This window comes from Crinia signifera, chromosome 2 (assembly GCF_055691185.1).
Source record: "Crinia signifera chromosome 2, ASM5569118v1, whole genome shotgun sequence".
Classification (NCBI taxonomy): Eukaryota; Metazoa; Chordata; class Amphibia; order Anura; family Myobatrachidae; genus Crinia; species Crinia signifera.
The window spans coordinates 93,921,985-93,949,363 of record NC_139218.1 but is presented as its reverse complement, the minus strand read 5'-3'; positions in this window follow the sequence as shown (position 1 = coordinate 93,949,363).

Below are 27,379 nucleotides of genomic sequence, written 5' to 3'. Positions count from 1 at the left end.
CTGTATAAAAATTACCAAATTAAACATATATATATATTGGCTAACTCATTCCTTCATTACCCTACCCACCCTCACCCAGAGTTTCTTGTTTTGTCCACGACACCCATAGAGGGAGAATAAATTAGTTTTCCAAACATAGTGAGGCACCGGGCCCGCTGCGTGGCAAGCGTTGGGATTTTGGTGGTCGGGATTCTGCCATCGGGATTTTGTATCAAACCCATATCATAGGTGTTAGCTGCCCCTACTAGACTGAATAAAAAATGTAATTCTGTCTTTCCTCTGTGTTTCCTCAGAGAGGCTGTGGAAAACTGGGTTCTATTTTTCATGGGTGGTGGTCATTCCCCAAGATAGCACTTTATCAGGGCATCTGATTATCAATGTAGTGTATCTATTATTAAAGATAAATAGTATTTTCTTTTTAGACTACCGATCACAAATAGTGATACTATTTCTGAAAATCAAGTGGTTCAAATTTTAAATGCTGTCAAATGCTAAATGTGGTGAAGAACACTGGATACACCATGAAGCTCCTTCTCTCTAGCTAGCTATTGATCAAATTTGGCATTTACCAGGTTTGGAGAATACGACTGCCTATCTTAATAATAGGTCTACAAAATGACTGCAAATTCAGGATATGCGGTACTAATTTCAATATCTCCCCTTCCATCCTTCAGAAAAGAAAATACTGACAGTTATCAGGCGCCCTCGACAGGTGCTATGGATATCTGATAGGTTCCTCTGTACCCAATATATCTTGCGACATACTGTAAAAGAGACAGAAAGAACCACAATAGTGTAACCTGTTTTATAGCCAAAAATCTATTATGTATGGGAATATGGGTGTAACTGTACCGTATTCAATAGTCCATTAATACAGTAGACCATTATAGTGATTCCTTGATAGAGCTCAAATTTTCACAATCCACAATGTTCATTTCCTGATGGTAGGTTCTCTCTCACCATGTACAAAAGAGAAAACCATATATAGTGTAATACCTTTGAATCCCCAATTCAATGAAAATAGGAGGTATATATGAGAACCATACCCTGTATTTTTGTCCACTCCAATCAATTAGACATTTGTGACTCAATAGGGCGAGATTAAACTCGAGTTTTGATTCTGCTTTCCTCAAAGGTTCCCTATCATGGAAAAAAAATCAAAATATACCTTCAATAGTATAAAAGGTTCAATGAACTTTAAAACAACATTGATAAAAAATATGGGTGTAACAATGGACTCTCACCGATGTGTTAATGCCCACGAGAATTGTAGACAAAGACAAGAATTGTAGACAAAGACAGAATTGTAGACAAAGACACCAGGGGTGAGATTTCATAGGATGAGAGATTCAGAAAGTGAGAGATTTGGGATGAAATCTCCTGTTTTTTTAAAGCGGCAATCATTTACACTGCAAAATCAAACTGGTTGATTTTTACACATTTGCATAGTGAGATGAGTCTACCCAGATAGGCTTCACTTCGCTACGCAAATGTGTAAGTGAGGTAGGAATCTTCTTACATCTGGGACAAGAAAAACCTTTTTTCTTACTGAAGAATCAACTTTAATATTTTTCCCTGCAAACCTCTTGTTTTCACATACCCAATGAGGACACACCCATAGAATACAGAACAAGGACAAGAGCGACAGGATCAAAAATTTGAATCTAAGTATACAAGACCTCTTTGTTTAAGCTGGTGCAGTGCCATCATAATCACTAATCCCGCTTTTTCCCAAAAACTATCTTGTGGGGACTGCAAGGAATAGTCCCTATTGTGACAGTAGGGCAGCACAGCACCAGAAGCAGTGCCCAAAAACCTTGCCAAAACCACCGATCTACGTTCAAATATATAGGGATGTTCACATTGGATGGATAAATTCTGTTTAGAGTCAGTAACAGATGATCTTGATCTTCGGTGTGGTTGGTGGATGCTTTTTGGCTCTGGGAGAAGTCAAGCAATGTTTGTCCAGTAGAGATGAGCGGGTTCGGTTTTACTTAGATTTACTAGGTTCTTGTTACCAAATTAGCACAATCTCAGATTATTCTTATTGGTTAACAGCTGTCACATGTTTTGGATAGCCAATAAGATCTTGCCTTGAGATCCGAGTAAATCCGAGTAAAACCGAACCCGCTCATCTCATTCTCCATGTATTCCAGCTTACCTCCAGCTCTCTTCTGCACAGTTGTTAGACATATATATATTCCTAAAAACATTAAATTGTTTCAAGTAAGGTACTGTATTGTTTAAAAATCCTGAAATATTATTATGAGTCTCAACATATTTCTGTCTTTTTTTAAATGACCTCAGTGCATAAATACAGCTACACACTGATAAAATACATCTTTATCTTAAAGATAAATCAAAAAAGCAGTAGAACGTAAATCAATAAACACCTCACCAGTAGCATTTTGTTTATTGATTTGCAATTGTGGCTCAAATTATAAAAGCGTTATGACTACTAGGAAGCTATCATTATGCAGGATGCTTTGCTTGCAGCATTTTGTGAACAGTTTGCTGTATAAGCCTTAGCTTAGCCAAATATTCTGACATTTCATTCTGACATTATGACAGAAGTCTTAAAGAAATACCTACTGTGTAAAGGATATTAAAGACACATTTGTACATGCAGTACATACTATTATGTTAATTATATGAACTGAAAAAAATCCACACAAAGTATTCACTAATGAGGTTACCTTATTGTAGTTTTTTTTTTACTTTTGTTCTCTATTTATATTACTGAGCCCTATAAATTGCGAGAACAATTGAGTGACCAATTTACGATCAAGGGGACAACACATAGGGTCTGTTTTAGAGTTGTATGCTATGCTGATGTTTTTGCAATTATATAATAAAAATGCATCACTGCTGCATTACATTGGTGGATTAATCAACGTGTGTGACATTGTTGTGGACAAAAAAATCCCGTAAATTGCAACCAAGGGAATAACTAGTTGTACAAACATCCAGGAAATTGATTTGAGTATCTGAAAAAACTACAGGTACTGTAGTTTCTCTGATACTGAAATTGATTTCCTGGATGTTCGTATTTCTCTAGTAGATGGTACTTAAAACCTCACTGTTTGTTAAGTCTACTTACAGAAATATGCTACTATCTCCCACTAGATATCATACCCTTTAGTGGTCAAAGGGTTACCTAATTTGTAATTGCTGTGGGTACGCAGAATATGTAGCGATGATGTTGACATGTTAGTGCAGATGGAAAAGATTATTGCTAAATTTGTTGAGTGGGGATATGACTATGAACAGCTTGTTGAAACTAAAAATAAGGTTCTGGTTATTCCTCGATATAAAACACTTAAGAGGAAACAAAAGAAAAAGGTCACTCAAAAATATCTTTTGGCCAAATCGGTATAATACAGCCAGTAGTAAGGCTACATTGGCTGTTAAAACATATTGGCCTATTACAGTATCTCTACCAATAATGATTTACTAAACCTTGCCCATACTAAACTTACAACTAGTTAGTCCCGTGGTTGTAATTTGCAAGATTTTCTTGTCCACTTTGGTAAATCCACCATTAGCAGCTTTTTTGGTCCTCCAACATTGGGCTGCGTAAAGTGTACAGGCTGTGTTACATGCAGTTACATGCTAATCGGAGATACCATGAAACACCCCTATAAAAATAATATCTATAAAATTAAACATACAGTAGGATTACCTGTACCACCAAATTTGTTATCTATGTTCTAGTCTGTCCCTGTGGCAAGTATTACGTGGGTAAGACAGACTACCAATTTAAAGTGAGGATGGCACAGCATAGACAATCTATCAGAGCTGTGGTGTTGAAGGGCACTTGTGAACAGCCCGTGGCTTGACACTATGCTATGATGGGGCACTCACCAACAGTATTGAAACATTATTGACTATATTCCACCTCTGGATAGAATCCAGATGGATCTTTATGTTATACACCATGAGTCTGTGAGGGCTTAATAAGAGTTTAGGTTTAAACTGTTTTCTTTAATTTGTATTAAGTATTAAAACTTTGATTAATATACAGGTAGTAGATTATTTATAATTGATTACTGGCTAATTTGACAGTTTGTTATGTTGATGATGGTTTATCACTGGGTGACATCATCTGCAGTGGCCGTGGCAAGTGTGCTGCCACGCATCTCAGATGAACACTGTGGTGAAGGAGAACTGCACATAAATGTGTAAGTTGTATGTTTTTTTTGTTTACGACTAGATGAAAATGCTGTAATTTGCAATAAAACGTTGGCTTACATACCAGCATGTGTCTGTGTATTTTTGGATGAGTGCCACCCTTTTCTACATGCTACATTTGAGATCTTCACAGAGGGCAATGGGGATAGTTAACCCATTATAGTAGTCCTTTGCTTCATATATATATATATATATATATATATATATATATATATATATATATATATATATATGTGTATATATATATATATATATATATATATATATATATATATATATATATATATGACTTGCGGTGGGGCACTCGTAGCTTTTCTTCCAATAAATACGATATAGCCAGATAGCAGCAACATTTCAATTTATAGTCAAATTGTTGTCAGGTTACCTATCGTATTTATTGGAAGAAAAGCCAAGAGTGCCCCACCGCAAGTCTATGTTTTTCTAGTGCTGGCACCGGCGCAATTGATTTTTGTTATAAGGAGTGCCAAACCCTGGCTTGGTATGTGTATATATGTGACACGTAGTATAGGAGAGTGCCAGGCAATATATATATATATTTATATATATATATATATAAATATATATATATATATATATATATATAAATATATATATATATATATATATATATATATATATTGCCTGGCACTCTCCTATACTAGGTGTCTTTGGCTCCAGTGCTCTCTATCCCTTGCCAGTGAAAAATATACAGTGAAGTTGTAGGTACTCGTGATGCTTTCATACAAAATAGTCAACTGAAATAAATTACTGCACACTCAAGTAGCTGTTATCAACATTTCGGGTTTGCAACATTATATATAAATATATATATATATATATATATATATATATATATATATATATGTGTGTGTGTGTGTGTGTGTGTGTGTGTGGAAAAAGAAGAAAGGAGCGCACAAATTAGCACAGTTTCACAAATTTTACCAAAAAAGGTGTAGGCTCACATACATTTCAGACAAAATCAATCAGCTTAGGTGGTAATCACCTCTCACTCCTAGAGCTCGTCGCACGGAGACTAGATCATGTCCAGCAGACCCGGCACAGAAACTCGGCGGCAGCAGCGGCGTAATCCACATGGCAACCACGGACGGAGCAAATTACACAGATCCAATGCGTCAGGAGACCACGCCCCAACGCGTTTCGTCACACGACTTCGTCAGGAGGCGTGTCAGAGGTGAGTATGACAAAGTTTATATAGCTGGCTCATTAGCTCAAGTAGCAAACAGCTTATGCCCATTACAACATAATTGTGTCCAATTAAAACATCAAATGGAGTATACAAAGGTTACCATACCCTTTTAACAAATTCAAACCAGTGTATAAAACCAACACTGGCTGAAACTACAAACGTACAATCTATATATTAGTACAAATCAATTTAATAATAAGCACATGCTAAAATACATATATAAACAATGACAACCAAAGAATATCTTTGCTTAAATTAAAACACTAATGATACTTAGCATGGACACATTGTCCTATCAATAAGGAGATAAAAGAAAAATGGAGACATAAAGATAGTATTAGAGCAAGTCATCAGCAAATACAATAAAATAAACACCAAGGATGTAATACCCTATAAGAATTAGAAGCATAAGAATGAAATGGTGTCGTCACTGCTCTGCACAGAACCAGTGTCAGGTACACTCCACTCTAGACATGGCGAAGGAGTAACAACTCAACATCACCGCCAAGTCAGTGGAGAGCCCTAACACCGATACCTTCAGTGCAGAAACGGCACAATGTCGACACTCTCATTCAGACCTAAAGATGGAGCGGGACTTATCTACCCAGGGGATGGCGATGGCGACGCCAGACGCCATCCCCTGCCCCGCGCCATCTGTATGCCGGAAGGGGACGCGCGCACACGAGGTGCTGCCGGCGGCCGCCCGGTGTCTACACATATATATTACATGTGTAGTAACACAAGTCATCCGGCTTTTAATTTGCCAGGATTTTGTATGACTGGAGTCCCAAAAGATGGACCTCTCCTTGTCAGCATGTCTGCAGACCTTACATTTATTGCAAGGAAAAAAACTGTTAATTGATTTTAGCAAGCCTTCATTCTTATCTTGAACATTTCTCAGTTTACTGGGTGCTAACGCCATTTTCAATTATGTCGCTTTCTTGAAAATGACCTGCGGTTTTGTAGGCAGAATAGGTCTTAGTATAGTATAGGATCCAATAATAGGATATCCCAATGCTTTGTTAAAATCTGTCTAATTTTATTACTGTTACTATTAAATTTTGTAACAAAGGGAACCAAATTTCTTTGATCAACCGGTTTTACTTTATATTTAAGCAGCTCTTTTGAGGGCTTTTTCTCTGCAATTATGAACAAGGTCTTCTGGATATTTCTTTTCCAAAAACCTTTCACTGTATATATTTGCCTGTTCTTCGAATTTTGTTACATTAACACAGTGAATATGGGATGTTGTTAATCCACTTTTTGTGGTGACAGCTATTAAAGTGCACATAACGGTTACTGTCTACTTGCTTAATAAAAGTACTGGTCTCAATGGATTTATTGCCTTCACACCAGTTAGTGTTATCAAGTGACAAATCTAAAAAGTCAATTCTATTTTTATCGGTTTTAGAAGTGAAATGTAAATTAAATTCATTAGTATTGATACTCTTGATAAATTCATTAAATAGGGATTCCTCCCCATCCCAAACTATCACAATGTCGTCAATATAACTACTATAACTAATAATATTGTTTTTATATGTAGAGGAAATTTCTTTATTGCACTCTTCCCACTGACCTAAATATAAATTTGCAAGCCTGGGCGCATAGGGCGTACCTATTGCTACCCCGCATTGCTGAGCGAAATATTCGCTCATAAATACATTATTACTCATGACAATTTTTATACTTTCCAGTATGAATTTTCTGAAGGGTTCGTCGATGGAACTGTCTTTATCTAAAAAGTATTTTTTTGTGCGCAAAACCCCATTGTGAGGTATGGAGGTGTACAGCGCCTCGACATCAATAGTACACCATCTGTATGAGTTTTTTCATTCAAAGTTTTCAAGTAGCATTAGAATTTGTGTAGAGTCTTTTGTATACGATGATAACTAACAGACATACTTCTGTATCTGTAAGTCAATGAATTCTGAGAGGCATGATGTCCCAGAATTGATTCCAGCGACGATTGGGCACCCAGGTGGTTTTACCAATCGCTTATGAATCATGGGCATGTAATAAAATAATGCCATGGGCGGATTGTCATTAATAATATATTTAGTCTCATTTTCAGTTTTACATCCTTTTTTAACACCATCAAACATGTGCTGTCTAATTTTTTCGACAATCAGTGGAGTGGGATCGTTCGCCAACCTGCAGTATGTTTTATCATCATTCAGAAGGCGATAAGCCTCCTCCAGATAATCTTTGCGGTTAAGTACGACGATCCCACCCCCCTCATCAGCCGGTTTTATCACTAAATTGTGGTTGTCTTCAAGGCTTTTGATGGCTGCTCTCTCACTTCTCGTTAAGTTATCCTTTGATCTATGCTTATTGTCATCCTCACAAAGTTTATCAAAATCACTCTTAATGAGATTGAAAAAAGTCTCTACATTGCTCTCACGGGATTCTCTGGATAAAAATTAGACTTAGGTTTTAGTTTTTTTACCTTGGGTAAATGGCTAATGAGCCGGCTATATAAACTCTGTCATACTCACCTCCGACACGACTCCTGACGAAGTCGTGTGATGAAACGTGTTTGGGCGTGGTCTCCTGACGCATTGGATCTGTGTACTTCGCTCCGCCCGTGGTTTCCGTGTGGATTACGCCACTGCTGCCGCCGAGTTTCTGTGCTGGGTCTGCTGGACATGATCTAGTCTCCGTGCGATGAGCTCTAGGAGTAAGCGGTGATTACCACCTAAGTTGATTGATTTTATCTGAAATGTATTTGAGCCTACACCTTTTTTAGTAAAATTTGTGAATACTGTGCTCATTTGTGCGCTCCTTTCTTCTTTTTCCACATGTCCATTTACTGTACATGAGGTCGTGACAAAAACCTCATGAGAGTGAGCTGCACCATTTACATCTGAGACGGAGTTGCCTTTAAAGTCTGACTTTGCGCAGATTCGTATCTTGTATATATATATATATATATATATATATATATATATATGTGTGTGTATATATATATATATATATATATATATATATATATATATATATATATATATATATATAGGGCCAGCCCAGGTTTCCAAAATATGGGGAACAAGATGACTAGGGGTCCCCCTTATTTTCTGAACCAGCAGAAGGCCAAAACAGCCACCAGGGTAATGCCACAGCCTGGGGAAAACTTTTTATACAAGTTCCCCCGGCCAAAGAATTACTCCCTGACTGGTCAGCCTGGGCAGGGGTCCTGAGGAAGTGGGGACCCCAAATCGAGGAAAAAATAAAAAGTACTCTCTTTTTGTTGGGCGCACTCTTTTACGTATGTCAGAGAATAAGTTGTAATCTAAAATATAACTTTTAATATATCACACTTAAAATATTATTATGGACATACAGACAAACTACATATAAGATGAAATGTATGTACAGGTAATAGAGTCATCTACAAAGACCATAATGGTGTATTCAATTTTCACTATTTGTCAATAAATGGTCTTAGATAGAGTGACGACTTTTTCCGTACATCAGAAATAGACAGGGAGACCTAGAAGAATTATATAATTATACCATATCTGGCCTATAAGAATTGTCCCAGAGAAATTGGGAGTTTTTTGTATGGATTCCCTGTCAGCAATGAAGGGGTCCCCCCTCCAGAATTTACCTGCCCAGGCTGAAGCCTGGGGCTGTCCCCGGTGGCCCTGGGTGGTGGCCACTGGGCTGATTAATTGTGTAAAAATAGAAATAAACTATTGGGTTCTGCTGTGGAACTATGAGCCCCAGCAAGCCTGAGCCGCATACTTGGACTTGGAGAACCACAAGTCCCAGCCAGTGGCTCATTAATGAGCTTGCTGGGACTCTTAGTTCAACAGAAGAACCAATAGTTAAATATATACACACACACATCAGAAAAACAAAACTTTATTGCATTCAGAGCCCACTCTTACAGATACTTACCTATGTTGACACATAGGTAGGTTTACATCCATCTGTCCGCTGGTCTTGAATAAATCCAATTAGGGTACCTGTGGAAGGACAAAACCAAATCACGCCGAAGCGTGTGAGCAGCGCTAAATGAGGTAACACACACCAAATTACAAATATAGTAATATTTTACTTGATATTAAAAAGCATATATAGGGGTACAATACAAAATTACACAGTAAAAACAATATGGGTACCAATCCTTCACATCACAAGCTGGGGTAAAGATAGCTGTATTGAGTCCAGTGTAGGACAAGGGATATGTAACAAGTGATAATGGAAGTGGGAAGGGGAGTATAGAATTGATTATAGGTAAGTGCACGTTACCATTTGGTGGACGATCTGTGTAGTGACCACGGGTGGTAGTTGGAATCCTCACCCGGGTAGATGGTAATTTTTTGGAAAGTGCTGTCGATTGGCTTCCGCTGATGATGTAGCCCCCTGCAAATTTTTGATGGTATTTTTCGGTATTTTTTTTTGATAAAGCTGCAGTTGGCAGTGAAACGCGTCAGGCAGACTTCCAGTTCTTCACTCCAAGTGTGGGATAGTGTACCCAGACTGACTCCCCCACTGGTACACTTTGATCCACGGATCCACCTATTTCCTACTTCTTCAATTGTGTTTGGTGGTCACGAACTCTCCTGGAAACACCCAGCGGCATAATTCCAGCTTGCCATTCCAAAAAGGAGGACATCGCTTTACCATCTCTCCGAATTATTCCTGTCGACCCTTTGGCGGACACCGCTCATCGAAAAAGTGTTGGGGTAATCAATCCCCCCCCCCTGAAAAATACCATCAAAAATTTGCAGGGGGCTACATCATCAGCGGAAGCCAATCGACAGCACTTTCCAAAAAATTACCATCTACCCGGGTGAGGATTCCAACTACCACCCGTGGTCACTACACAGATCGTCCACCAAATGGTAACGTGCACTTACCTATAATCAATTCTATACTCCCCTTCCCACTTCCATTATCACTTGTTACATATCCCTTGTCCTACACTGGACTCAATACAGCTATCTTTACCCCAGCTTGTGATGTGAAGGATTGGTACCCATATTGTTTTTACTGTGTAATTTTGTATTGTACCCCTATATATGCTTTTTAATATCAAGTAAAATATTACTATATTTGTAATTTGGTGTGTGTTACCTCATTTAGCGCTGCTCACACGCTTCGGCGTGATTTGGTTTTGTGTTTATTGTGGTGGGGACTGACTATCCCCCCTTGAGCAGCAGCTTACACCCTGAAAAACACCTCCTGTCAAGCGCCTGTTAATTTCCCTTGGCCTTTGGTCCTGGGAATTTTCTTGTTCCTACCTGTGGAAGGAAACCATACTTATGGGGGTCCTCCTCTTCTGTCCATGTAGGCATCCCCTGTCTTGGAAAATAAAAAAATGACCAATGCGACACCAATGAACTAAGAAGAGAGCAGTGTTTGTTTACATCGTGTGGCTATGTAAACAAACAATAGCAGTATTCAGGAAGAGGAGCCACAGGATGTAAACAAACACATCCTATGGCTCTCTTCTTAGTTCTCTCTTCTTCATTAAGGTGTCTCCACTTCCCCAGGACCCCTGCCCAGGCTGACCGGTCAGGGTGTAATGCTTTGGCCATAGGGACTTGTATTAATAATTTCCACCTGGCTGTGGCATTACCCTGCTGTCTGGTTGGGACTGGTGCTGGTTCATAAAATACAGGGGACCGCTGGTCATTTTGTCCCCCATATTTTGGGTCATATTAACAATCAACAGATCTACAATGTCTACATCGACCATGTTATTTTCAACCATGCTTAGTCAAACTTGTCTAGTTAGAGCAACAGGAGCGTGGTCTACAGTCACATGATTGACATGGGTTTTTCACTTTTTTTTGGTGACAGATGTCATAGGTCAACCTGGTTCATACTTTACTATTCAAGTGGACATAGAGTTAAATAATAATAAAAGTGTGGCAAGCGTAGCAAGGCACCGTGTCCGAAGCATGGTGCTTGCAGCGAGCCATGCACATGCACAGTGTCCATGGGGACCCCTGTTACATTCAGCACCTAAATAACTTGAAAAATATATCAACCATTTGACTGTCAACCACACTTCCGTCTCTCTAACGCTGGTGTCTAAAGGTGTCCATACACCTACAGATTTATTTTCAGATCTGGCTGGTTGGACCAAAAACATGGTTATGCATGAGAGCAAATGTCAGTTGACCATTTGCTTGGAAATGCTGGAAAATTGACAAACTGTCATTCCGATATAACCAGATTTTGGTTCCAACCAACCAAGATCTGAAGTTAAATCTGTAGGTGTATGGCCACCTTAAATTCTGTTACTGTCGATCAAGACGCGATCATCTTTAGGCATCTAACTACACGGGTTCAACTAAGGGTGATCGACCATAACATGGTCAATCTTGACAGCTTAGATCTGATCTACCATTACTGGTTTGGGTTACTAGGAAACGAAACCTGCCTATACACACTATTTAGATTAATAAAGATCATCTATAATATATATATATATATATATATATATATATATATATATATATATATATATATATATACAAACTTCCAAAGCACAGCACTCCACTTCAATGCAAATATTCTTTTAATACGCATCGTTTCAAAACCTCCGCTTTGTCCTCAGTATCTATTATTTGGCACGGGCACCCACGCAAGGATTGCAACAAGTGGCTGTGCTGGACACTACGCAGATTGTGTGTGTATATATATATATATATGCCTAGTGTCCGTATGTGTCACTGAAACACTGCCATCTGTTGGCAGCAAGTGAAACTACATCTACTAGGGATTTTTTTGCAGGTAAATTCTGGAGGGGGACACCCCTTCATTGCTGACAGGGAATCCATAAAAAGAACTTCCAATTTCTCTGGGACAATTCTTATAGGCCATACTGTATATGGTATAATTATATATTTGTTCTAGGTCTCCCTGTCTATTTCTGATGTACTGTATATGCCCAAATTCAGTGCACATGGTTTTGTCCATTAAAGAAGGAGTTTGCTTTTGCAAATCAACCAAAATCACCCATGGGTGGTAAATTATGTAAACTATAGCCTTTACAAAGTTCTTTCACACTAATAATATTGGGGCAGATGTATTAATCCCTCCTTAGCGCTTTTCAAATAACGGGTCCCGCTTATCCTGCATAATGAGAAGAAGTGGACACCCGGTATTGACAAATGTATTAACCCCCCATGCCGATAAGGAGAGCCGTTGTGCCAAGCATAAATGGCTCTCCTTATTGGCTCCCCCGGCATCCCTGCGCATGCGCACTCGCGGCTTTCCCCACTGCCGGCTTTCTGGGCATGCGCGAGATCTCGCTAAAACTGCGAGATCTCCAGCGCAGCCCGAGCCAGTAGCAGGGCTAGCATTATCTCCCCGCAGTGGTTGATAGGACAACGCTAGCCCCGAGCTGGCAAAGAGGCCGGGGTGATTTAATGCCTGGGCGGCTATTAATACATTGCCCTGGCCACTAATCACTGGTGGGGGTGGGGGGGGTTACAGGGTACAGCACCGCCGAGCATAACTTGTCAGGCTGTAACGTGCGCTAGTGATACATTGGGGAAAACGTAATCCCCCCATTTAACCAGCGTTAAGTGCACTTAATACTTTTTCATACATCTGCCCCATTGATCTGCTTTAGATTTAGTCCGAGAATAAAGTATAGAAACATACAATATTATTCAAAATACTGTCAAAAAGCAATATTATCCAAGAAAATAAGACTATTCTCTAGGAAAGGCAGAACATTTGCAAATCCAATATATATCTTACTGTAATTAAACTGCTTGTGTGGGCTTGACAGCACTTTGCTATGTAGACTTTTCTACACAGTGTGAGAAAAATGTATTAGGTAGTGAAGGGTGCTTTTCTATATTTCATGTAAATATAGGATTTAATGTGTCAAAGTGAATTTGAGCTTTACTTTACTATTTGCAGAGCAATGTTAATAATCTCTGGCACTCATTGAGATATTTTGTTCTGTAACTTCACAGCTTTGTTTACTCAAAGAAGTTCCTTACTTTATCATAAGTGAATTGAAAAATGTTGTGCCAGACCTGCAGTTCTCATTTGCTCTACAAATCTGCTGCTAAGATCAGGGCTGCCCTAGGAATTTTGGTGCCCAGGACTGATTTCCAGTCTGGGCCCCTCTGGGCATCCCCACCCCCCTCCCCCCAATCCGCCTTCATCTCCCCACAATCATACCCCCCCCCCCTCCCGTCACTTGCCGCCTGACTCTTGCTCTCTCATCCCCTCCTGCTAAATGCAGCAGGTCCCGAAGCACAGTCTTATTCAATGCAGGATCCCTGCGGCCAATTAAAATGCAGCACCGGCTAGTGAGCAAATCAGAGCTCGTGTACAGGCAGCCTCTCTAATTAGCTAATGGTACACAAGCTCTGATTGACTCAAAAGCCGTTGCAGCATTTAATTGTTCGTTGGCGTCATGCATTGAAGAAGCCTGTACTTCGTTCAGTGAACCGAGCGCAGCACAGGCAGCGGAGGCGGAGGCAGAGGCGGTCTTTGGATTGTAGAAAACTGCTTAAACACAGACCCCACCAAAGGGAAACAAGGAATCAACAATATGTGGTAGAGAAATAGAGTACAGTTATAGTAATATAATAATACATATGTTTGTTCACTTTTGTTTTTTTATCTCCTGAAGAACTAATTAGCATAATATTTTTTTTAAATTCAATAATAATAAAGAAACACAGAAAACCGTGTTGTAATGCAAGTGGAGCAAATTTACTTATTTTTTTCTGTGCAGAGAAAATACTCACAAATGTTAGACAACTTTATTTTTTTAGGTAATTTAGATTTCAGTTTAAACGCATCCCACCCATACGTATATCTCTCCGCTCATGTAAAATCTATCCCACCTCCAGTGCATCTTGATTTTGTGCAGTTGCTTGCTCTTTTTTGCTTTACTTCCAAACATTAATCAGGCCCCTATACTGGTTTAAACAAAAAACGTGAAGGGCCCACTGAGGAAAGCAGTAATAGGGGTCCTAGTTTAGGGGTGTGGCTAACCAGAGTGCATGGCCTTGGTCGCATGATAAATATATTTAGTAAATACTACTAGTGCATGCATGATAGTGTACCAGATTATGATTGGCAATGCACTATAGAATATACACCATAGTCCCAAGAGGAGGTGGGGAATCTTGATTAGTTGGGCCTACCAGGGGTTTACCTTTTAACCCTGTGGGCCAGTCCAACCCTGCCCATTGCGTAATCCAATCAGCAGTGGCTCCCAAAGGTTATACTTAAGATCAGGAGCTGACTTGCAAATGTTATTTCGCTGGGGCAAGCACAGATGTTTCCTAATATAACTAATTTTCAAGCCAGACAATAACATAACTTTATGTAATGCAAAAAACATCTCAACTGTCACAAAGCCAGTATTATATATATATAGTTTTATAGGATTCTAACGTGTTGTGACGAGATTATTTTATTATTTCACTTAGTATACAAGATTTTAGTTTGATATTTTATCCACATGTTTGTAAAAGTTATATTATTTAATATAGTGATTTTCTTCTCTGAAGCAGAACCCTCTTAAGGCCCCCATACACTAGGGAGACTTCTCAGAGGGGAAAGAGGGGAAAGGTTGCCCGGAATCCCCCCTTGAACTGTGTGGGAAGTACCCTGGGAGCAGGATTGCATACGATACACCATATGCAGTTTTGCATACAATGTATCATATGCAATCCCATCCAAGCCTGTCCTACGACCTTTTCATACCCCCACTATCCTCGTCGGCGTGGAGTTGATGTTATAAAGTGTGGCGAAAGTGTGAAGCCCGCGAGGGGACACGGATACCTGTGAAGGTCTTCGGGCTCGGTGGCTCGCTGCGCTCGCCACACTGTATAAAATCAACTTCACGCCGACGTGGATAGTGGGGGTATGAAAAGGTCGTAGGACGCGTACCGCCACGCTTCGGGTTCACGTTTATAGTGGGGGGGGGGTGGCGTGGGGGTGCATTTAACATTGTAAGCACCCATTTGGGTGCTTATACAATTTTTCATCGTATAAGGGGGCAAAAATCGCGTCGCATCGCATGCCATCGGGTGTATGGCATGCGATGCGATAAAAACATTGCACGACCAACATCGGGGGCGCCGCTATAATACACAAGTACCCTTCAATGTATCACTACAATCCTTTGAAAATTGAACAAATTGCATGTAAATCCCCCTAATGTAAGGGCACCTTTATTGTTTTGTCTTATAGCATGTTGTCAATATTACAGATATATTCTCAAAAGGGGTCGATCCTATTTGGTGCGGATGAGTGCGAGGCTGAATTTGCTAAAAAGCGCTAACACCTTCATAGGGGTGCGTGCAATTTTAAGTGAATTCAGCCCAGCGAAGGGTGCAAGATTGGGCTGAATCCATTGGCAAATGCAAGATTATTAGAGGGGGATTTCAAAATGTAATCCCAAATCTCCCACTCTGCAGTGCATTGGCGTTAATTCGGGAGTCTGGGGGAGTGGAAACAGCCTAAAAATTGGTCTTTACTACACTGACTGGATACTGTATGAAATGGAGTATTAATATTTAACAGTACAGATGGTCTATAGTATAGGATATTTCAAACATTTAAATAATATAAGTAATCAAGAAAAGTTTAAACATATAATTATAAATAAATACACAAATATAATAGAACCTGTACTTCACTTTCTAAGCTTGCAATCTCCCACTTTAAGGTAAGGCTCCTGTCAACTGCTCTCTAGTTCAGTATGATGTTTGAGGGCTCAGATCCACACATACAGTAAATGCGGTAGAATAAGCTGGTACACTGGGCATGTGCTGCAGCTCTGCTCTGTCCCTTACACTGCACAATGTGGTGGCAGCTCTATTAATCGTATTATATACCAGTGCTATTGTTGTCATAATTTAAGGCACTTGCCAAGAGGAGGGGGTTTTCTGGGCAACCAGAAACCCCCCTTTCATTTGCCTATGTAATCAGGTGTCGTTGACAGCATTAAAACATGAACTAGGCACCTGAAGGGCATCTCTCCCCCATTGGACCTAATAGGATCGACCCCAAAGACTTTTGTTCTAGGAATGCTAAATAGTTGCTCTTGGCATACCAGGGTCCTGGAAAACCATCATCAGCAAGCATCTTTTTTTAACACGTTGCATATCATTTGCACTGTGAAAAGATGGTACTGCTTTCCTAGCACAGCGCCCATCGCAGTAATCGTGTACATTTTTATATGGCATACAATCTGTGCGATGCCTGCGATTTAGGGTTTTAAATCACAGGCATCGTATGAAAAACAGTACTATAGTTAGCTACGATGCATGCAATGCGATGACTGCGATGTATGCGTTTAAATCGCATGCATCACACTCATCGAGTCACTTGTATGGATTGTATGTAGTTGTAGATGTACAATGAATGCGATGGATGCGATATACTATGGTGTATGTATGCCCCCTATACGTACAAATTGTCTAATCTCCCTAAAGGGTGCTTTTAAGCACCCAAATGGCTGCTTACAATGTTAAATGCAGCCCCATGCCAACCCCCCGGGTGCTGTTAAGCACCCAAATGGGTGCTTACCATTTTCAATGCAGCCCCACGCCAAATCCCCGCTATAAACGTGAACCCGAAACGTGGCGAGCGCAGCGGTACGCCTCCTCCGACATTTTTATACCCCCACTATCCACGTCGGTGTGGAGTTGAGAATAGAAAGTGTGGCGAGTGCAGCGAGCCACCGAGCCCGAAACGTGGCGAGCTCAGCGAGCCCCGCGAGGGGACATGGATACCTGTGAAGCCCGCGAGGGGACGCGGATACCTGTGAAGCTCGCGAGGGGATGCGGATATCTGTGAAGGTATCCGCGTCCCCTCGCCACGCTTCGGGCTCGCTGTGCTCGCCACACTTTCTATTCTCAACTCCACGCCGACGTGGATAGTGGGGGTATGAAAAGGTCGGAGGACGCATACCGCCGCCCGTCACGGGGCTCGCTGCGCTCGCCACACTTCAGGTTCACGTTTATAGTGGTGGTTTGGCGTGGGGCTGCATTTATCATCATGGTTGCAATGTGCAATAGCGCATAACAACATATGTGCCATATGTTGCTATCTGTTATTGCACATTGCAACCACAGTTAAACATTCAAAGTTTCATTACAATTATTAACATTTTCAACACTCTAACATTAAATGTCATTAAAACAGACGACACATTGAATATGATAGAACATTTTTTTTTTTTGTGGCCGGTCATGGCTCTCAATTTTTGGGGGAACTTCATTGATATATTCAAAGACAATAGCTGCCTCATGGTAACTATAACTATCACAACCAAAAAAATTGGAATGAGGCGTCCAAAAATTCAAAATTACAGTAGAACAGTGTGAACAGTGATGTAAACAATCATTGGGTTCAGAAGAAAAGGCAAATATGCGTAATAGTAATAAGTCAAGGAGCATAACGGGTATGGAAATCACAAAGTTCAGATGGGCCTGTGAGTGCCAAATGTATGAAATCGCATAAATCGCGTCCATCGCATACATTGTATGTATGTTTACAGTACGAATGATGCGATGCATGCGATAAAAATGGGTACGATGAAAAAATCACTGTAGTCGCATTAATCGCAAGCATCGCATGCATCTTGTGGTGCAGAAACACATAAGATGCATACGATGCTTGCGATTAATGCGATGCTAATCGTGGGTGCCGTGCTAGGAAAGCAGTACCAAAAAGATCAATACAGTGACAAAAGTACATTACTAGCAAACACGGGCTTATGGTACTTGTACATCTACAGTATGTGCAACTAAGATGTCAATCTGTGAAAAAAGGTTGTAATACAAGCAGCTTCACCCATACCCCATGGGGGGTGGGGGCAAGCAGGGAGAGCCAATAGATCACCACTGCTTTGCAAAGCAGCCAATGATCACTAAATAGATGCTGTGTGCATGTGCAAGTGAGCCAGGAACTACCTAGATGCTTGTGGAGAGATGGGCATGCCATCAAAATGACAAAAACATGGGGACATGATGTGAGGCCATGCCCTACATCTGAGATTATACCCACTCCACCCAAGGCCCCATGCCTTTTTTGGATGCATATGCACCTACGGTTTGGCAGGTCCAAGTTCTCCACATGGTAAATTGGTGAGGTATGGATGTACCTATTTCTCCCTCCACCTTCCATTATATTAAATATGCTACTTTGTACATGGCTTGTACTAATTTGTACATGAGTTGTACACAGTTGCTATGCAAATGAGATGCAGTATTTATTAAATATATTTTATGCTACCTGTTTTAGAATTCCATAGTCCCCCTGTGTAACTCCCTCCACTATACTGTAGTGCTGTATGAACTTAATAAGTTAAAGAGTGTATCTTTGTTTCTTGATTTATGAAGATATTTTTATCATTTACATTTGGCATTTCCTGTAAAGGCCAAAACTTATCAAGCATTACAGATGGATAATTATCATGCTCATTCAACAGAACTATATTGTGTAGACTACTCAGATATTAATATTTGATTTGTGAACTAGCACAGTTCATTGGAAGTGCTGTATACTGTTGATCTGTATCATGTTGACATGGTTGTAATGTCTATATGTTCGGTATGACAACATTCACTACTCATAATCTGCATGTCATCACTGATAAAATGTTGATGGTTAGTATAGTGGCAAAATGTTACCTAGTTTCTGGGATCTGGCAGCTCCAGCAATGTCTTTTAGACCAAGCAGTGACAAACATAACTTTTGGTGGCTCTTTAAGCTCTACTGGTGATGTGTATAGTTAAATGTAGATGCTAAAGCTAACAAACCCCCCCCCCCCACCCCAGTGTCTAGCTATAACCCTCTCCCCATAGCCCAATAGTTTCACTCAACGGCAGCAGAGTAAACCTATCACTCCCCCTAGTGTCTAGCCATAACCTTCCCCCATATCCTAATGGTTATACTCCACTGCCACAGCCTGAACCTAACACTCCCCCTTGTGTCTAGTGATAAACTCCCCCCCCCCCCCCCATAGCCTAATGGATATCCTCCACTGCCACAGCCTAAACCTAACACTCCCCCTTTTTACTAACCATAACACCCACCCCCCCACATAGCCTAAAGGTTACACTCCACTGTCACAATCTAAATCTAACAATCCCCATAGTGTCTAGCCATAACCCCTATATTCTAACGGTTACAATCTACTGCCACTGCCTAAACCGAACACCCCTTGTGTCTAGTAATAACCTTCCCCCATAGCATAAAGGTAACACTCTGCTGCAACAGCCTAATCCTAACCCTTTTGTCTCTGCAGAATGAAGTTTCACATGTCCGCTTTGTGAACATGTCAGCATTCTGCAATGCCAACATGTTGATATTCAATATTTAAACAATGTCAATATGATATCTTTGGACACTGTGGTGTTGACATCACAAATGTCTATATTATGACTACATCACCTATTTATCAACAAGATTTTATCTGAAGATATTTTCCTTTACCTGTTTAAGGTAAACACCAGATGGGTAATAAATGAACATCATCTTCATCATCTTGCAATATACTTAGTGTATAATTTCTGTTTAATTTATATTAATTAAATGTATTCATAATATCATTTTCTTTTAAATTACTGAATTTTCAGTGCTTAATTTTTAATTTCTTATAATGTTCATTTCTAATATTTATTGCCATTTCTGACATTTTTGATACTATATTTAGGCCTTTGTAAAAATGCCAATTGTTGTCTGTCAAATTATAGATATTTTAGCACTATTCATGATCCACAAACATAGGAAAAAAATGCATGCAGTAGATCATATATGGTGTGTGCACCATTATTCAGTTTTACTATACAGTATGGGCCTTATTCTAGTTCACTCTTTCTGACAAAATCCTTCTTAGATGGACGAAACCATGTGCACTGCAGGTGGGGCAGATGTTACTTGTACATAGAGAATTAGATTTGGGTGGGTTTTTTCTTCAAAGTGAGATCTATATTGCAGTGTAAAAATAAAGCAGCCAGTATTTACCCTGCACAGAAACAAAATAACTCACCCAAATCTAATTCTCGCTGCACATTTTACATCTGCCCCCCTGCAGTGCACATGGTTTTGTCCATCTAAGAAGGATTTTGTCCGAAATAGTGAACTAGAATACGGCCCTCTGTGTGCATTGACTTTTGATATACTTATTTAGTTGCATGTTCCATGGTTTCTGAAGAATTTTCTCCTGCTGTTGGAAAGCGTTATCCAGAAGGTAACATGTTGGTTTAAATGTACAATAAATGTACAAATAAATAGTTGTGTTACATTGTAAGGTTGAAAACAAAAGCATATGTCTGTCAAATTTAACCTTTCAGAATTCTAGTTGTGATGAGCCAGTGAAAAGAAAAAGAAGACCCCAAGTGTGACAGATGCCAATTTACCCTCACAGGGAATAGAATTGATACAAGAAAATAGAAAAGAACTGCAATGAACAATGCAGATATCCAAATTTTGTTATCAGTCTGAAACAAACTTATAGACCAGTTCTATTAAACACAAAATAAATTTATTCAAACATGAATCCACAAAAAATACAATCAATATTAACTGGAAAAAAGAGATACAATATGATCAGTGTGGTACAAATTAAATAGTGTATAACTTATGGCCTATATGTAGTTTATATCATGGCCAATAACTATAAATGTATGAAGATGATGATCATTTATTACCCATCTGGTGTTTACCTTAAACAGGTAAAGGAAAATATCTCCAGATAAAATCTTCTGAGCATCCCTGTTTCCAACAATATTTAGTAAAGCTGCATTATTTCCAAAGAAAATCAGAGTACAGATCCTTTGCCACATTTTGACTAAACCATCTTAAAGAGTCTGCTAAAGAACCTCACCTTTCAGACATTATTATTATTATTATTATTATTATTATTATTATTATTATTATTATTAGTAGTAGTAGTAGTAGTAGTAGTAGTAGTAGTAGTAGTAGTAGTAGTAGTAGTATTCTTCATTTATATGTCAGTAGAACAATTCCATGGCACCTTACAAAATACATAAAAAGGTAAACAGCAACTTACAAGACAATGCAGGACATTGTCTATAGTAAATAAGCTTTTCTGAATCAACAGTCATGACACTGAACCAAGCATCAGTTAGACAGAAACTTTACGTTTAAGCTCTGTCTAAACATCAGAATTCAAACAGATGGCCTGCAGTCGGGATGCCAGTGGTCAGAAGGCCGACATCAGCATGATCAAAATCCTGGCAGGGGCTCAGAATGGATACATACTGTATCCTCTCCCCCTACCCGCTAAACCATAACCCTAACCATCCACATAATTGCCTAAATCTAAACATCCCTCCTTAGTACCTAACCCTATCTCCCATATTTAGTGCCTAACCTAACCCTCCCTCCCAAAGCCTAGACCTAACCCACAAACCTTAACCATAACACTCCTTGTGCCTATATAACATGCCCCCACTGCCTAACCCTTAAAGTCCCAGGCATACTTACGATCAGGATGACATCTGTCAGGATGCTAGCTGTCTGGATGCCATCATTGGCATTTCCAGTGATGTCAGAATATGAACACTGGTATTGTGATTGCCAGTGGGGATTTGATTGAAAGGATTTCATCTGCAGATATCCGAACTGCTGGCATGCTAAACACATCCTCACACACAGGAGTGTAACTACAACTTTGAGGGCCCCATAGCAACATTTGAAAAGCCCCCCCCCCCCCCCACACCATATCAACTAGCCCTTGGTAGAGATAAGATAGAGAGGGGCAGGGGAAGTGATACGGAGAGGGGGAAAGAGAGAGGAGGAGGGGGTGAGAGAGGCGGGATGGGGGGAGAAAGAGGGGGTGGGGTGTGAGAGAGGGGGATGGGTTGAGAGAGATGAGACAAGGTTCTGTGAGGTGAGAGGGGTTTGAGGAAGTTGACAGGCATCACTTTGATCCCCCAAAGTACAAGCGGCGCTGTGCAGGGCTACTTCTCACCTGCCTTGAAAGTAGCAGATCTCCTCTGCTCCTCTGATCCAGCAGTCTCTGGCAGTGGTGTTGGCTGGCCAGGTCTCCTGTGCCCCGCATTGGCTCCAACAGGCTCGTGGTGTGTGTCCTGTGCCCCAGTGCCGAAGTGGCAGTGTTATTTGCTCCGGCGCTGGAGGGTCTCCTGTGTCCAGTGACAAAGGGTCTTCTGTGTCTCGGCACCGGACGCTGCAGTGGCAGGTGTCCTGTTCTGTGGTGCAGGAAGGTCTGCTCCTGTGCCTGGAGCCAGCAAGTATCCTGTGACCCGGGGATGGAGGTGGCGCAGCGGCGGTAGTTGGGTAGGTTCCTGCACCAGTCGGTATCCTTTCCCCCACAATGTCCCCCCAACCCGCCGGGCCCCATAGCAGTTGCACCCCCTGCACCTCAATAGTTACGCCACTGCTTAACAATCATTGACAACAAAACAAGCATTGACAATAAAAAAATGGCAGTCCATCATCTAAAAGTATATTGCACACATTATTTTAAGTGTTTATAAAATAAAATATTCATCCTAATGATTCCCTCATTCCAATTATGCAATGTCTCTTATGTCACATTATTCACATATCTTCATCATACATGCAAAAGATGTAAAATTATTTTATTTTAACTCCTTCAACCAGAAACAATAATTGAACTTTACTGATCCTACATATATATTCAGCTCATAATACATTATTAAAGGGTGCCGGATGATTCGCCAACAGTTGGGATCCTGACAGTCAGTATACCGAAATTGAAGAGTCAACTGTTCAGCTGCCCGGCAGTCCTGATTCCGTCCAATAGGGGCTGTTCTCCCTCGTGGGGGTCCACGACCCCTCGCCACACTTTCTATTCTCAACTCCACGCTGATGTGGATAGTGGGGGTATGAAAAGGTCAGAGGATGCGTACCGCCGCCCCTCGCGGGCTCGCTGCGCTTCGGGTTGACGTTGATGTTGGGGTGGCGTTAACAATTGGGGGGGCCATTTCACACTTCAGGGTGGCTATTTGGGGTCTGTGGGCCATTTAACATTGTTCCCTATGTAAAATCGGGTCAATTGGGCCATTTAACATTGTTCCCTATGTAAAATCGGTAATCGCGTCGGTCACATCGCATGCGATTTTTTGGCCGCATGCGATGCGATTTACAGTATACCGAAATTGAAGAGTCAACTGTTTAGCTGCCCGGCAGTCCTGATTCCGTCCAATAGGGGCTGTTCTCCCTCGTGGGGGTCCACGACCCCCATAGAGGCAGAATAGGATCTACTGTATGGCAAGTAAAAATTGCAGCATGGTGAGCACAGCGAGTATGCAAGGAAATGTTGGTACTTGTTTCCTAGAAGGGCGCCCACAATTTTCATCTTAGGCATCGCAAGGAAAAAAATCGTGTTGGTCGCATCGTATGCGACCGACGCGATTACCGCGATTTTACATAGGGAACAATGTTAAATGGCCCAATTTACTCGAGTTTACATAGGGAACAATGTTAAATGGCCCACAGACCCCAAATAGCCACCCCACCATCAACGTCAACCTGAAGCGTGGCGAGCGGCGGCGGTACGCGTCCTCCGACCTTTTCATACCCCCACTATCCACGTCGGCGTGGAGTAGAGAATAGAAAGTGTGGCGAGCCCGAAGCGTGGCGAGCGTAGCGTGCCCTGCGCGGGGGCGCGGAACACGCTCCTGAAGCGTGGAGAGCGCACACGGATTACTTAACATGTATTCCGCATCCCCTCGCCACGCTTCGGGCTTGTATTCCGCGTCCGCTCGCCACGCTTCTGGCTCGCTGTGCTCGCCACACTTTCTATTCTCAACTCCACGCTGATGTGGATAGTGGGGGTATGAAAAGGTCGGAGGATGCGTACCTCCGCCCCTCGCGGGCTCGCTGCGCTTCGGGTTGACGTTGATGTTGGGGTGGCGTTAACAATTGGGGGGGCCATTTCACACTTCAGGGTGGCTATTTGGGGTCTGTGGGTCATTTAACATTGTTCCCTATGTAAAATCGGGTCAATTGGGCCATTTAACATTGTTCCCTATGTAAAATCGGTAATCGCGTCGGTCACATCGCATGCGATTTTTTGGCCGCATGCAATGCGATTTACATTTTACCATGCATTTCTATGTAAAATCGCGGCCATCGGTCGCATCGCATGCCATTATAATGGCATGCGATGTACATGCGATGCCCGCGATGGGCGCCATTCTATGAAACAAGTACCGAAATGTTTGTGCTCTTCCAATGTCAGAAAAAAAGGCAGTCAGGATTCTGATGTCGGTATACTGACCACCGGGATCCTGACTGCTGGCGAATCATACCACACCCATTATCAAGAACATACAGTATATGGCTATGAGACAATCAAACATAAATTAACTTTGATATCTAAAAAAAAAAAAAAAAATCAGAAAATTTATTGGAGGAAACCTACAATTTATTTAAAATTTTGTAAGGGACTATACTGTATCATCACTACTGTGACTTATGAGGTAGAGAATTTCAAAGCTTATATACATTTATAGTAAGAAACTTCTTCCTATGCTGATGTTGAAACAGTCTCTACTATTCACAATTGATGACCCCTGTTTTCTATTTGGTCTATTGTATTAGTCAATATATAGTCCCTTTTATGTCTACTACATATTTTCAAAATAAATCAAAATTATCTTATTGTATTTGGCCTATATAAAGTAAGATTGCCCCTTATTTCCTAACCCATCCTCTACAGTACAGGTGCATTCCAGAATCACAGAAATCTGAAAAAAATACATATACTTGTGCTTGGCATTCTGGGCATTTGCATCAGTGATTTTATTCAATATACTGTAAAATACATAAAATTAAATGATTAAGGACTCTACCTCTGTCCCTAAATATTTAACAGCTACCAGTGATATCATAATTGCAATATAAAGTTTGGAATTTATTGAAACATTTACAGTACATACATGCACTTTTTCCATACTAATACAACTCTTTTTAATACAGGTTGAGTATCCCGTATCCGAGTATCCGTTATCCGAATTATTCCGAAAACCATACATTCCAGAAAGTGACATATTTTATTTTTTTTTATAAAAACTCACTGGGGACATTTGTAACATCACTACTGGTGACATGATATGTAACTGGCAATATATATGTGCAAGAAAATGATTGCTTGGCATTCAAATTCAATATCTGAGATAGTACACAAATTTTGTTTCCTGTTTTGAAACCTTGTTTTTTGAACAAATAAAATATATTTGTGTGTATTTTATGTGGTAATAAAATATATTTGTGTGTATCTTATGTGGTTATACAGCATAAATGCAAGATACTTCAAAATACATCATTGAAATATTAAAATATTCCAAAATACGGAATAATCCGTTATCCAAAATTCTCTTGGTCCCGAGCATTTTGGATACGGGATACTCAACCTGTATGTCTTCTACTCAGTTCGTTGGAAGTGAATCAATGTACAAATAAGCTTAAAACCAATGATTATAGAAGACAAACAATATTTTTTTTGTTATGTGCTACTGCATTACTATGGTTCATGAATAATTAAAAACTATTTTAGATTTAAGAAAATGCTTTATTTAAGGAAACAAAGCATCATATTTAAAGTTGCATTGGGCTTATACAAACAACAATGCATCTTTTGCATAAAAAATATTTTTGATCTTATTTTATTCCAAATGAATTAAAAGTTATTTTTGTTATGTATTTAGTATATTCTTTGCCTGGCAAAGTTTTAAAGAAGAATTAATTGAAAATGATTAAATGATACTATATCATCCTACCTTGATATGTCATCTTGACATTTTATAATATTCTTTTTCACCTTTACTGTCATGCAGCCAGTGGCAAAGAATATACAGAATAGTGTTAGAAGTTCAATGGTGAATTAAGTGAAATGGTGCAGAAATGTGTTCAAAGAATTACCTTGAAATAAACTTTTAACTTTTTAAAACCGTGTTTATGGCTAATAAAGCATTTGATAAGGTCATAAATATTTTTTCTCCACTGTCATCAGCCTCTCTAGGGCCCTTATTCTGATCGGTGCGGATATTCCCGCTTGCGTACGGGCCGCCGATGTTTATCGTCTGCGCATGTGCAGAGGTCACTCTGCGCATGTGCAGGCGATTTCGCCGCATGGATTCTTTATACGCCGCACAGGGGGCGTAGAGGGGCGTGAGGGGCTACTTATCCTCATTACCCTATGCATACGCCCCGCGTTTCATGGGCGTTCCCATGCAAACGCGGGGCGTATGCATGGTAATAAGGCCGTGACGCGTGGGTACGGGGCGGGCATCTGACATCGCCGGATGTCAGCTGCCCGCCCCCATACAAGATTTCACATGGACAAGTGTCCGTGTGGTCTTGTGTTGCGGGACCTGGTGGAGCGTGCGGCCCTGCATTCGATGTTCGGCGACCATCGAATGCAGGGGCTGCTCCCACCATGGAGGAGGCGTATCCCCGTCCACATTCATGCGGACCGCCACATATCCGCATACGGACGGAGGTGGTGATCCGTATGGAAGGCGGGGATTCGCCAAGACGGACATCACCGCATATTTCTGATCGGGCCGCACCGATCAGAATAAGGGCCTAGGTTATTGTGATCTCCCTGATGTCAAGGTCAATGTACAAAAAGTTAAAATATAATAAAAAACAGTCAAGAGGAGTGTAGGTGTTCCCTCTAATGGCGCCTTTATAAGAAGATTACGTCCCTGTTCATAAAGGAACGGTCCTCTTCTCTGTAAATATGATAGTGTATAATACCACACGCTCCTTTCGGTCAAAGCAATATAAAACAATAGATCCCTTAAACCAGCAGCAATAGAGCTGTTCCACTCCAGGAGTAGTCTCAGAGATAACAAAAAATTAACAGAGGATGATACATAGAATAATACCATTTATTTAAACATTGACATACACAAACATGGACATGAGGTAAACAATGGCCAATTACCCAGATATTGGAGAACTGAGCATAAACTGAGTTCTCATACAGTATGCGCATGAAGTGGGAGGTGA